The sequence below is a fragment of the Dermochelys coriacea genome, chromosome 11 (genome assembly GCF_009764565.3).
Source record: "Dermochelys coriacea isolate rDerCor1 chromosome 11, rDerCor1.pri.v4, whole genome shotgun sequence".
In the NCBI taxonomy this organism is placed as follows: domain Eukaryota; kingdom Metazoa; phylum Chordata; order Testudines; family Dermochelyidae; genus Dermochelys; species Dermochelys coriacea.
In genome coordinates, this window is record NC_050078.2 from 24,173,658 (window position 1) to 24,187,037 (window position 13,380).

Below are 13,380 nucleotides of genomic sequence, written 5' to 3' on the forward strand. Positions count from 1 at the left end.
GTGAGTAAATGAAGTAGGCAGCTGACACTTAGACTTGGGAATATTATGTAAATATTATAAAGGCAGAGATGTTTAGAAGGAAACCATAATCTAGCTACTTTGATTTCTATGATTCAGTACAATGTGACTACAAAATACAATTTAAACAAACATCTAATTTAATTAAACACCACATAAGAAGAACATCTGCAAGACTCAGTCATCCCTTTTTGCTAGGTTTCAGAGTAGAAGCTGTGTTAGTCTGTATCTGTAAAAAGAAAAGGAGTACTTGTGGCATTTTAGAGACTACCAATTTATTAGAGCATAAGCTTTCGTGAGCTACAGCTCACTTCATCGGATGCATACAGTGGAAAATATAGTGGGGATATTTTATATACAGAGAGAACATGAAATAATGGGTGTTACCATACAGACTGTAACAAGAGTGACCAGGAAAGGTGAGCTATTACCAGCAGGAGAGCGGGAGGAGAGGGGAGGAAGGGATGAGGAGGGATGAAGCTTTTGTAGTGATAATCAACGTGGGTCATTTCCAGCACTTTACAAGAACAGTAGGAGGGGAAATAAACAAGGGGAAATAGTTTTACTTTGTGTAATGACCAATCCACTCCCAGTCTTTATTCAAGCCTAAGTTAATTGTATCCAGTTTGCAAAGTAATTCCAATTCAGCAGTCTCTCCTTGGGAGTCTGTTTTTGAAGTTTTTTTGTTGAAGAATTGCCACTTCGTTTACCTGCGCATCTACCAATGTGATATATGCCATCATGTGCCAGCAATACCCCTCTGCCATGTACATTGGCCAAACTGGACAGTCTCTATGTAAAAGAATAAATGGACACAAATCAGATGTCAAGAATTATAACTTTCAAAAACCAGTCGGAGAACACTTCAATCTCTTTGGTCACTCGATTACAGACCTAAAAGTAGCAATTCTTCAACAAAAATACTTCAAAAACAGACTCCAATAATAGACTGCTGAATTGGAATGACTTTGCAAACTGGATACAATTAACTTAGGCTTGAATAAAGACTGGGAGCAGATGGGTCATTACACAAAGTAAAATTATTTCCCCTTGTTTATTTCCCCTCCTACTGTTCTTGTAAAGTGGTGGAAATGTCCCACCTTGATTATCACTACAAAAGCTTCACCCCTTTCCCCCCCGGCTCTCCTGCTGGTAATAGCTCACCTTTCCTGGTCACTCTTGTTACAGTCTGTATGGTAACACCCATTGTTTCATGTTCTCTGTGTATATAAAATCTCCCCACTATATTTTCCACTGAATGCATCCGATGAAGTGAGCTGTAGCTCACGAAAGCTTATGCTGAAATAAATTTTTTAGTCTCTAGGGTTCCACAAGCACTCCTTCCCTTTTTGCTAGTAAGTGTAAGTAGCCATTTTGATCCCATTAACACAGCTTTGAGGTGGATCATGTTCACCTGAAACAGTAAGTGTGAAATAACAAACAAAACGTGAACTTCCTTACTTTGTTTCATTTTTGGTGTATGCAAAGCATGAACATAAAAATACTTCATTTTCTTCCACTTCTGGTTTTCTATTAAAAAGAAAATTGAAGACATTTAATTTTCCCAACAAATTTATTAAATTAATAGAAATACACAATCATGGATTTTTATGGGAAAATCGCTTGCTGAACAGTTAGCCTGGGACAAACTAGCCAAACCAGAAACCTCCTATTTTAACAAATATAGGCCCTGAGCCTGCAGATGCCCAAGTGTTTGCAAGATTTGGTCCAAAATATACATGGTTTGTGTTCTTCTGCTCCGTTAATGGTAATGGAAGTGTACAGGGTTCTCCATCCTGATGTTACCAAAATATATGTGGCTCCTCTTTTGTGCACTATTTCAGAGAAAGTCAACATAGAGACACTGATGCAGTTATACCAAAAAGATGTTCTTTTTCTTAAAATTTATGTTGGGATCTAGCAATTCATTTGCCTCCATAAAATGTTTATGGTTTCAATTTCTATGGGGAGTACAGCAGGCTTCAAATATTGAAGGGCAGTTCTTATTGTCAAAACTGTCAGTTTTACAATGATAGCTTCATTTTTACAATGACAGTTTCACTAAGAATATATATGTTCCAGTTGCCAATAAATAAGTGTACTATAAAAAAAGCCAAACACCAATGAATGAGAATTTGCTAGGATCTTGCCACTTTAGGCTATACAGTTAGCTTTCATTAACCCTGTTTAATACTGCTGCATCCCTTAAAAACAAGAAGACAAATTAAACCATAACAATGCAAAATAATGTTGTTGATAGCTGTTTACTGGTGTCAAGGTTTTTTCACATCATGGGTTTAAGAAGACTTCAGCTTCTTTCAACCCAGACATGGTCCAAACGGTCTTGTAAAAGGAAGTTCCTTAAAGTCACAATTTCAAAACTCCTTTCCTCTTTAGGCCTCCTCCTTCCAGATGCAAAATTCCACCCTAACACAAGATGAACAGCATTGCCTAGTGAACCAGTTATAGTGCTTTAGAACCACCATGCTGCAGATTCTGGTTCAATTTCTGGTCTCTCACTCTGCAAGCTAACAGTGGGTAAGAGCTCTGCTGAAACTGCATGTTTTTAGGGGAGAGTCTACTTCACCCCTTTGACCTCTCTGGCTGATTAAATAAATGACACTGGTGGGTTTTCTGGTGTCACTGACAGGAAGATAGTGGCCAGGAAACAATCTAGGGAATCCTCACAAGCTCATTAAGCTCTGGACAACTCTTGTGAGACATTAAATATACTGTTCTACGTTGCAGGCTATTCACCTTCACCTGCCTGTATATAAATAAAAAAGCCAAATTAGCCTCTCCCAGATCTGGTAAGATTCCTTTGTGCAATCCCCCATTCCACTCTATTGCCAGCATAGACCCTGATCCAGAAAAGCACTTAAACACATGTATAACTGTAAGCACGAGTAGTCCTATTGAAATTAATGGGAAAATTCACATTCTTAAATTTACATGTGCATAAAAGCTTTGCTGGATCTGGGCCCTAATGAGCTTGATGGCTCTGAGGGGTTGTTACCCCAGTAATAAATTCTGCCCAACACTTCTGTAGCTCTCTTTCCTAGGAAAATATTTGATATAGCTACATCTGATTTGTGCTCAAACATATAAGTAATATTTCTTTAAAAGGTGTGTCAAAACAGTGATTTAATGAGCTGACATACTGGAAATTACCTAAAATTAATAATTGTTTACCAGAATCATGTTAAATTTCCAGTGGATACTATTCAAATTAAAATAGTCAGAAAAACCTGAAAAAGAACATAGTGTACAAACCTATATATAAACATTCATATACATACACGAGTGTCTATAAAGCACCAACACTTATTTTACATCTGCCTTTACTTTGAAATGGGGAAAGCCCGTGTTACACCTCTTTGAAAAAATTAAACAAATCTTCCCCCACACCTCAGCCTCTTCCAAAACCAAAGAGCAGCATGACATTTGCTGCATGCACTTTCGATATACGCCTTACAAGCGCGTGGTAAATGCCTTCTTTTTAGAGATGATGCAAATTACAGGTATGCAGATAGAAATGCTAAAATGTGTTCTAGTTTCACTCTCAAAAGTACTCTTGAGACTGCAACCACATGATTCAAAACTATTTGTACTCCTTACTTCTGGCACTCAAACACATTCTCTTACTCTGCTTGCACAAAGACAGCATAAAAAAATGAAAAATATGCTTTTCCCATAAGTTTTAAAAAAAATATATGTTAATCATTTGTTAGATAACAAAAACCTATAACTTAAAAGCTAAAATAGCTGACCAAGACTTGTGTGTTCTTCCTTTTGTACTTTCCTGTTTGAGCTATACTTTCTTCATAACACAAGGTTTCAATTAGATTTTAAGCAACTGTTAAAAACAAAATAGATTCACTTTAAAAATATGATCTTAGCATTTACTTGTGTACCCTTTGCAAATATACAGATCACTCACATGTACAAATTCAGAAGTTTTAGAAATTATACTCATAATAATAATATTTATCAAATACTATACGATATTGTATATGTTCAAAGTACTATACAAACTGTAATTAGTCTACACAACATTCCTGTGAAGTAGGCGGGTGAGTATTATTACAGATAGGAAATTCAGTACCAGGCACAGAAAGGTGAAGTGGCTTACCCTTACAGTAAGCCAATGACACAGCCGGTATTAGAACCCATGAATTCCTCAGTTCCTAAAATTCTATCTTTATTGCACTATACCACATTGCCTTTCACTTATATAGAAAAGGAACACAAGATTAAAAGATTTTTTTTATTTTTGAAATCTTATTCTGGAAAGAAATGTCAGTAATAGTCTGGGTAGTACGCAAAGGCACGGAAGTTTACGCGATGAATTGGTCCACATTTTACAATTCTACCCATCTCTCATTGCCTTGGGCCTATCTGAACAAGGACATTACAATAATGATCTGTGGGTGGTGACCATCTGCAGTTATGTGACCATGCATTTCAGAATTGAATGCAAAATCAGCACAGTATTTTACTGAATTATTGATTATCAACTAAAACACACTATGCTTTATATACTTGAGAAACCAATCTCAGTCAGCATTTACCACAGAACATTTGATCTGCTGGAAAGCATGAACCAGTAAATGTAAAGACATGGATAGGCACAAATTCAGCATGAAAGGAAAGCATAACTTCTCACTTGTCTTTTAGAGAACCTCTACAACAAATAATTATGTACTTATTTACCAGATGACAGGTATCAAGTGCTTTGTATGAGATATTATGAAGTTACACAGTTGCCTAATAGAATGCATTCCTCCAACAATAAAGCACAGCATGTCAAAGAGATATCATGAAAAATAGGAGATTTGAGCTTATCAATTAACTGAGCCTCATGAGGGAAAGTTCACAACATTATCCGGGTAGCAACTAAGTAGGTTTACCTACCAGAATGAGTGTTTCAAAAATACACAAGGAAGAGGAAGCTGGTCATTAGCAAGAAAGGAGATGACCCAAAGCTAGCCCTGTCTCTGTTCATATAAACCAGCCATGGCTATCACTAGTATATTAGTCATTGTGCTCCACGTGGTAGTATTTCATAGCAGATTGTTTAATTGTGGTTTGCACTGTATGAAACTAAACATGATAGGTAACATTTTCAAAAGTGAATAAGTGACTAGGAGCCTACAACCAATTTTCAAAAGTAATTTAGGGACTTAGGAGCCTAAATCTCATTGACTTTCAATATTATTCATATCTCTGTAAGAAGGGTTAAACAGTTACGGTAAAAAGTGTACTGCATGTAATATTTTGTTTCATCAATACTGTAAATGTATTTGATCTGTTTTTATTTTTTTTTTAAATACACTCACGTCAAGCATCTCCCTTGGCAGACCCTAACAGCAGGGTCTGTGAAACGAATGGAACAGAACTGATCACCATCAGGTCTATGCCACCTAGAGATTTTTCTGTCACTGAAAATGGCAGCTGGCCATTTAGGCCTTGTTTTAAGGATATTTTGTGCTACCAAAGCACCCTAAGGTTTTTGTACTTTGTCCTTCCCCAAAGAACTTACAATTTTGAGAGACACAAGAAATGAGGGAAAGAAACTGATCAAAAAGTGTAGGGTGACCAGATAGCAAGTATAAAGAATTGGGACAGGGGGTGGGTGGTAATAGGTGCCTATATAAGAAAAAGCCCCCAAAATTGGGACTGTCCCTATAAAATCGGGACATCTGGTCACCCTAAAAAAGTGGGGAGGAAGGGGAGACAAGGAGGAGGAAACAGTAATAATAATAATACAGTTACTCATTAAGGCATGTGTATATTTTGATGATTCCAGAAGGCATGGGGGGGGTTAAATATAGTAAAACTCACATCTTATTGACAACATAGCAGAAGTGAAAATTCAGTTGGTATATGAATTATGTAAAATATTAATTATGAACTAAATAATAAATTTAACCACTTGGCTATTTACATTATTTGAGTGTGCCTGACTTGGTTTTATCAAATTATTTGGGAGATAGTTCCTTCTGCTACTGCTTATATCATCTGCAGAATTTGCGATACATCTATGTGCCAAAACCATCTTAAACCTACCCATTGCTGACGATAAATAAAATATCATCTGTATAAATCTGCAGACACTACACTGTGTAGATATTTTCTTAAGCATGAAATTAATCATCAAAAGTATGAAATACTGAACCCTAAAAAAGAAAAAAAATAGCATATTCACAAACTGGACTTTTAAAAACACTGCATGTTAACAATTTCCTTTTTTTCATATTTGGCCTTGCTATTTCGCATTATGACACATTGTCACTGGGAAGAATCAGATCAGACAGATTTTCCTACATTAGTTATGACATGGCATAATGTCCTTGATTAATCACATCAAGGCAAAATTGTAAATTATCAAACCCCCTTTTTTTTTTTCTTAGAATAACAAGATTTGTGTGCATTTTGTATATTTACATGACCTAGCACGCCAGATTAAGTGTTGGAGGATAATTAATTATTTTTGTCTCATTTCTTAGGAAGGTGTGTTTCAAAACAGCTAAACTATTCCACAAAATTAGATTTAAAATATATTAGCAGAAAATTGTTCAATCTATAAAGAAGTTAATATAGCAAATATTAGATGTGCTGGTCTATTTCTAATATAGACTTTTAAGGTCTTGATCATTTCATAATGTACTACACAAATGTCTCAGTTAACATTCCTTATTCCATTTCATGTACTTCCTAAAAACTCTTAAGCTATTTTATTTTACAAGATTTTATATATACAAGGTCAATATAGTCCTGATGGGCTGAGTCAAATGCTGAAGGTCAATTAGGATGTCAAAATGAAATGAAAGTATGTCAACATAAGCTGCATAGCATTTATAAATATCCTATTCGTAAAAACTATGTGTGAGATCTACAGAAGCTGTTAAATGTGGAGTTCTAAGCTTTTCTTGGAGTCAGAGAGATAACCCTACCTGTTGTACAAATATTACCAGTGGAGTAGCTTTTTAGCTCCCTGGGAATGTCCACTGCTTTGGGGAAAACAATTTCTAGGCTTTCATCAAAATACTGTGAGAAATTTGGGTTACATACATTGCAAATATATGCAAATAAAATTCACAAAATCTGAACACTTCATCTTGATCAGGATATGCAGAAAGAAACACTGACATAGGGAAAGATTTTAAAGCAGAAAGCCACAGTTTTGTTAAACTTTAGGGGAGGGAGGTTAATTTCTCCCCACCAAAAAAAACCAAGTATTTACTTGGGTCCAGAATGACGTTAAATGGCCTCCATGCCAAATAACCAATACTCAGGATTGGTCCCATTCAGCCTAGCCACTAGGATTCAGCCTGCCTTCTAGGATTCAGCCCACCTCTGAGTCCTCTGATTCTGTCTCAACAAGAGGGAATGACGATATGCATGAAGCCCATCTCAGTCTTCAAAAAATTAAGGTTTCCCCTCCTTCCTATAGACCATTAAATAAGTGCTGGAACTAGGGCTGCTGCTGCACCCCCGGCTTTAAGTGTTTTCCATCATATACAGGGTTTACAGTTTGGTTTAATTGCTCTCAGAACTCCCACTATACAAAATGTTCCAGCACCCCTGGGCCATTAGGTCTACCAGTAATCTCTTGGGTTCATCACTCATGCTTATCTCTGGGAGCTGGCCCTTTTGAGCCTCTTACCCACACTGGATTCGGGCTGCAAGCTGTGATGAAATTACAAACCTCACTTATAATCTTACAACTTTTAATTCCCATCCTTACTCCTTATTAACCTAAAACTGGAGCTCAGAGTGCTGCTAGAAAGGTGAGAAAACCCATTGGACACCTTGCCAATCTAGTGCCAAGGCTAAAAAAAAAATTCCTGATACCCAAATGTGGTGATTTAGTGAGATCCACAACATCCTAGAAATGCCGTTCAAACTATACCTTCATCTCAGGGTAGGGAGCACAAGTCAACAGCCACTGGAGAATAACTGCTGTATGCCCCAGTGGCTCCATACACAGCAAGCGAGCGAGGCAATCAAATCTTCCCTCCCATCCATAGTCTAGCCAATGGATGCCACATGGGCATAATCTCCATACATGTCCCGGGGGAGCAGGACTTCACCTCTCCTCTGAATCCTAGGGGTTGTCTATCTCTGGCCAGTTCAAGAATTCTTCCATCAACCTAGCACTGTCTACACCAGGACTTAGTGACATAATTAAACTAACTTAAGGGTTGTGGAATTTTCAAACCCCTGAACGATGTAGCTGGTTCGATCTAATTTTCTTGTGTACACCAGCCCTAAGTGGAAAGTATTATCAGCATTATTATACCTCAGGGGGATATATCCTTTCATGAAAAAATAAGCTTGAGGATATAAATATTTTAAGCCACAACTTGAACTACAATAGCAATAACCTCTCTGTCAATAGCTACCCAGATTATAAAATTGTTCAAAGTTTAAAAAGAAAGGCTATAAAGCAGTGCAACATGTAGAAATTAAGTATACAATTTCTCAGTGTAATTCTCCCTGCTATTGTGATTTTTTTTTGTTTCTGATATTCAGTTTCAGTATTTAATAGATTTTTTAAATTTAATTATATAAAACTTTACAAACATAAAACTTTTATGTTATATAAGTTAAAGGGATGTGCAAGAATGGTAGACCAAAAGTATGAAATATCAACTGTGTCATGTATTGCAAGTGAATATCTGTATTGCCTTTTTCACAAGCTCTTCTCACCTGCTTCCATCTTTTGGATAGGCAGTAAAATGAAATTTACAAAAATCCTGCAGTCTGCTTAAACAGAAAAGTAAAATGTAGGGAAAAAAAAGCATGTAAGTGAAATTGCATCAAAACTGGACATTTTTTGTTATTGTGAGGCCACAACAATTCTAAGTTTTGTTTATTTTTTAAATAAATACATTCTGAAGATGCACAGCTTTACTATACTGGATGGTAGCCTTGGGACAATACATGCTAGGAAACACAGAGGTTATGATATTTATGTGACTAAAAGTTGGGATCTGTTCACTTTCCAATTAGAAAACGGATGTTGTGTCTTTATTTACTTAACACAGTGGCAATGTAATGACTCTATGTATCTGGAAATCTTCACATGGGCAAGCTGAGATTGAGACTGGAGTACTGAGTGGGGACGATGCACAACCTGCTCCTGCCATCTAGTAGAAATACTAGAGGAAAGTTAATACAACCAAAAACGGTGTTGACTTTGCTGAGGAAATCCCTCATGCTGGGGGACACTCTTAAAATGAATTCCAAAAGCAGAAGCTGAGGGTGTTTATCTAATAACCACTAAGGAGGAGGCAGGTGTCTCAGATTCAGTGCCTCTGCATGGGTAGCCTTATGTCATTGTGACAGTCTGTATCCCTATACTCACCCCTTTTACAAAACTATAATGGATTTTGTACAAAGTATGCCTTGTAAGGTATCATTTGAAAACTCATAATTTACTGATCATTATTGTCATGGTAAAATGGGTGTGGTGACATTGTATGTAAAGTTATAATATTCTCTTGTATGATGTTACTAAAACTGATGCCTCAGACAGGTGTCAATGAAATTTAAATGGACTATTATCTGGTTAAGAATCCATTCTTTGTCAGGAAAAAGGGTGTGAGCAAGAAATTTACATCTTGTCAACAAACAGTTGGAGGTTCCCATCTCCACAGAAAGGCTATCATCTGAACCTCAGCTGAGATTATTTTCAAAGAAAAAGAGAACTATAAGAAAAAGAGAACACAAGCCGCAAAATCTCTCTCTCATTCATCTCTTTTCACGGCATCAGTAACACCTGAATGATAAGGAAATTAACACAAATTGAGGAGAGGTCCTGGCTGAAAGGATTCCAGCCAGTAAGACTGCTAGTAAGCTGGGGTGAGAGAAACTTTTGCTTTGAAATTACTTAGTTTGTTAAGCTAGCTATTAGTTTGCATTTTACCTTTAATTTCCTTGTAACCTATTCTGACTTTTCTGCCTCCTTACTTGTAATCACTTAAAATCTATGTTTCTGTAGTTAATAAACTTATTTTATTGTTTTATCTAAACCACGTGTGTTTGGATTGAAGTGTTTGGGAAACTGCATTTTAGATGATAAGATTTGTGCATATCATTTTCTATTAATGAAATGACAGATTTCATATGAGCTTGTATTCTCCAGAAGGGTACTGAGCAGTACAAGACATATTTCTAGGTGGAAGTCTGGGACTGGGAGTTTGCTAGTGTTCCCCACACTGTAATTCATGGGTGGCTGGCTACAACATTCATACATAGCTGGGAGTGATTTACATGCTGGGGGGCGGGATGTCTGAACACATCAGAAGTGGTTGCTCTCACAGTGAAGCACTGTAAAAGGCACCCCAGGTTGGAAAATTGAGGGGACACAGTTGCCCATCAGTCTAGATTGTACCCTGGAGAATGGCACAGTTCTCCACAAATTTCTTAGGGATGCATGAGGGTTTGTGAGCTGACCCCCCCGCCCCCAGTTATTCTGCCAATGAAGCCAAATGCCATGAAGGGAGAATTCAGAGGGAATTCTGTGAGCAGAATCTCAGGGAATTTCCTAGCCCCTGTGCAAGTTTTTCTGCATAGAGGCATAATCTGACTCACAGTACTTAAATACACAAATATTTTAAAGCATTACTAGGGCAGCAGTCAACATATTACTCCTTTTAAAGAATATATTGTGCTGCAACTTCAGAAGCCAGTTAGTGGATAGCAAAAACATTAAACACCTTAACTTCTGCCATTTTTCACTACACCATGAGATATTAACGTTTAAGAATAAATTATTATTAAAAATACTAATAAAATCCTCAGTTTGTATTGTTGCTAGGATTTAATGTCAAAACAACTGTTTTAAAATGAGGAACTGACTATCGGAAGAGAACTCGTTTTTGATACTGAGAAATGTGTTTTACTCAAGCAATAAAAACACTCGATAACTAGTTACCAATTACACAAATAGCCTGTTCCTAGCCTTAAATGGCTAGCAAAGAGCAGAGATAAAAAAAAGAAAAATAACCATATTGCCAATTGAAATCTCTGACTTACTTTTTTGCAATTCAGAGGAATATCTATTATGCAAGAGAGTCAGAATGCCAGTAAAACCTAAGACTTCCACGAAAACATTATTTTTGTGTATATGGCTTAGATACAAAGCTAAAAGCAGAACTGACAACTGAGCTTGGGAAGTAAGCCTTTTTGCCAACGAATTTCTTGCAAAGTCAACAATTATAATTTATTCTGATCCTTTGTGTCACCATATTAGTAGTTATTTTTCAGCAATCCCAGAGCAGCAACAAATAATGCCATAGAAGAGAACTGATATAATTACATACTGAAAAAGAGAGTCCAGCACCCTTACACTCAAAACTACCCTCTGTGGCTCCTTCATACCCCATATGTTGCTAATAAAACTGTTTGAATCATACTTAGGAGACAGTTTTACTGATATTGTATCAGGTCTCCGGGTTCTTCATGTGAGATACGATGTCACTAGAACTATAACTATGCAAATTTTGCAATACAGAATCCCACTGGACACAATATTACACATATAACTCGCAGTATGAAACTGCGCATTAGCAAAATTTTTGTAACCACTACGTTGAAAAATCTCAGTATGCTGAAAGCAGATTCAAGGAGTATTAAAACGTAATCTGCATGTACATGTGAAACACACCTTTACCTATAAAGACAGCAGTGATATCTATCTCAAAAAAGGAAATATGATTTTGCGTTCATCTGATAATTCACAAAAAATTTTAGAACAGATATTCTCTAATTGGGGAACAGTTTTCAATAACATTAAAAATCAATTGCCTACTGTAGAATCCTTAAACTAGATTTTCAAGCATGAGGATCTAACTTTCATCCGCACAAAAATGAGTCTAACTTGCATCACACAACAGCCTACAGTTTTGGGTTTCTAGTGGTTGCATGTACATTTTTTGCAGCTGCAAAAAACTTCAATCAGACTAATTATGGTAGTAAGCATTATACCAGGTATCAAGCATCTGCAGTAAGGGTTTTATGAACGTACTTTAAAAAGTATCATTAGAAAGCAACATAAAATAGGGGAGAGTAGGGGTGTCTTGTGGTCTGAATCCTGACTTTGGAGCCAAGAACATGAGTTCTAATCCTAGATCCAACTTCAAATCCCTCTATGGCCTCAGGCAAAAGACCCCTCTCTGCCACTCTTCAATGAAATTAGGATTACATTTTTGGTATTATTTGTACAGCATTAATATGGTCAGTGCTTTATGGACACATAAAATGACAATTCCCTGTCTTGAAGAACTTACAATCTAGGTAGATATCTTGCAAAGCTGAAGGTAGGGAGGCAACAAAAAAATCAGTTCGACGAAGCAGCAAAGTAAGTCATATGTTTTATTTCTTCCATGGTTTTATTGTAGTTGTTGTTTCTCTACTAATAGTTATCATCGTCAAGAAGTATGTTTTAAAGAGGAATCTGAAAAAAAGGAAATGGTGCAGGAGATTGGGATTCCAGGTTTAGGGAGACAAAAATACTTAACTATGGCAATGTTTATAAAGTGTTATATATAGTAAGTTCTGAGTATTATTAAAAGAAAAAGCTCTGCACTAGCTACCCTTCTGATGTAGTCAAAATGTTTTTTTAATATGACTCTAAACAGAAAACAGGTAAATTAAATAAAGTATCACATATTCCAACTAAAATGCTTCCATAAATGCTAGAGTGTGGTAGCTTTACTCACGCTGAGACTTCTTCAACTTTATAAGTGGTCCATTGACTTGTGTGGATTACTCCTAGTGTAAGGTACTAGTTAATGTGAGTAAACATAACAGTCTGACCCTAAATTAGTATACTTTTTGGTGCAAAAATGTTGCTGTATTGATCATTTCCTAGAAATGAATCCAACATATTTCCACTGGCGCAGTAGCTTAAGGTAGTGAGTTCTTGTGAAGTTTTCTTCATTGCCATCTCTTGAGTGCAAGACTAAAATTGTATCTGACTCCTTCAAGACACTGAGTGATATTTTATGAGCTAGACAGTTTACACTGTGTTCTACAAACACTTCACAGCACCTTAGTATGCCATAGGTACTGGATTTTATTACAATATAGTTTTGAGATAATTTTGTGTACACACACACACACACACACACACACACAAACACACACACGATATACTTTAGTAAGTTTGCAAAACAACAACCACCACCTTGCAATATGGTGCAACTAAAATGTTGAGATTTACATACTTTGGTATAAGAATGCTAAAAATAAAAGACTGAAAAGTCATATTTTGAGAAAAATAAGGTCTATATCTATCAAATTTTATCAGTATAGGCTATGATCCAGCAAATCACTTACGCACATACTTAC

The 13,380-nt window shown here is 36.4% G+C and overlaps 1 protein-coding gene across 9 annotated transcripts in view; it reads right to left on the reverse strand.

Moving 5' to 3' along the window:
• GTDC1 (glycosyltransferase like domain containing 1) overlaps positions 1 to 13,380 on the reverse strand; it is a 327,811-nt gene that overhangs the window by 285,191 nt on the left and 29,240 nt on the right. For 6 of the 9 annotated variants that reach the window (XM_043505088.1, XM_043505090.1, XM_043505092.1 and 3 more), the window contains exon 2: positions 1,480 to 1,548. The exons of 2 other annotated variants lie outside the window; for them this stretch is intronic. The gene's annotated coding sequence lies outside the window, so the exon portion shown is untranslated. Of the gene's footprint in view, positions 1 to 1,479; positions 1,549 to 12,317; positions 12,485 to 13,380 lie in introns of those variants that run through there. One more of the 9 variants, XM_043505087.1, reaches the window with a different exon arrangement.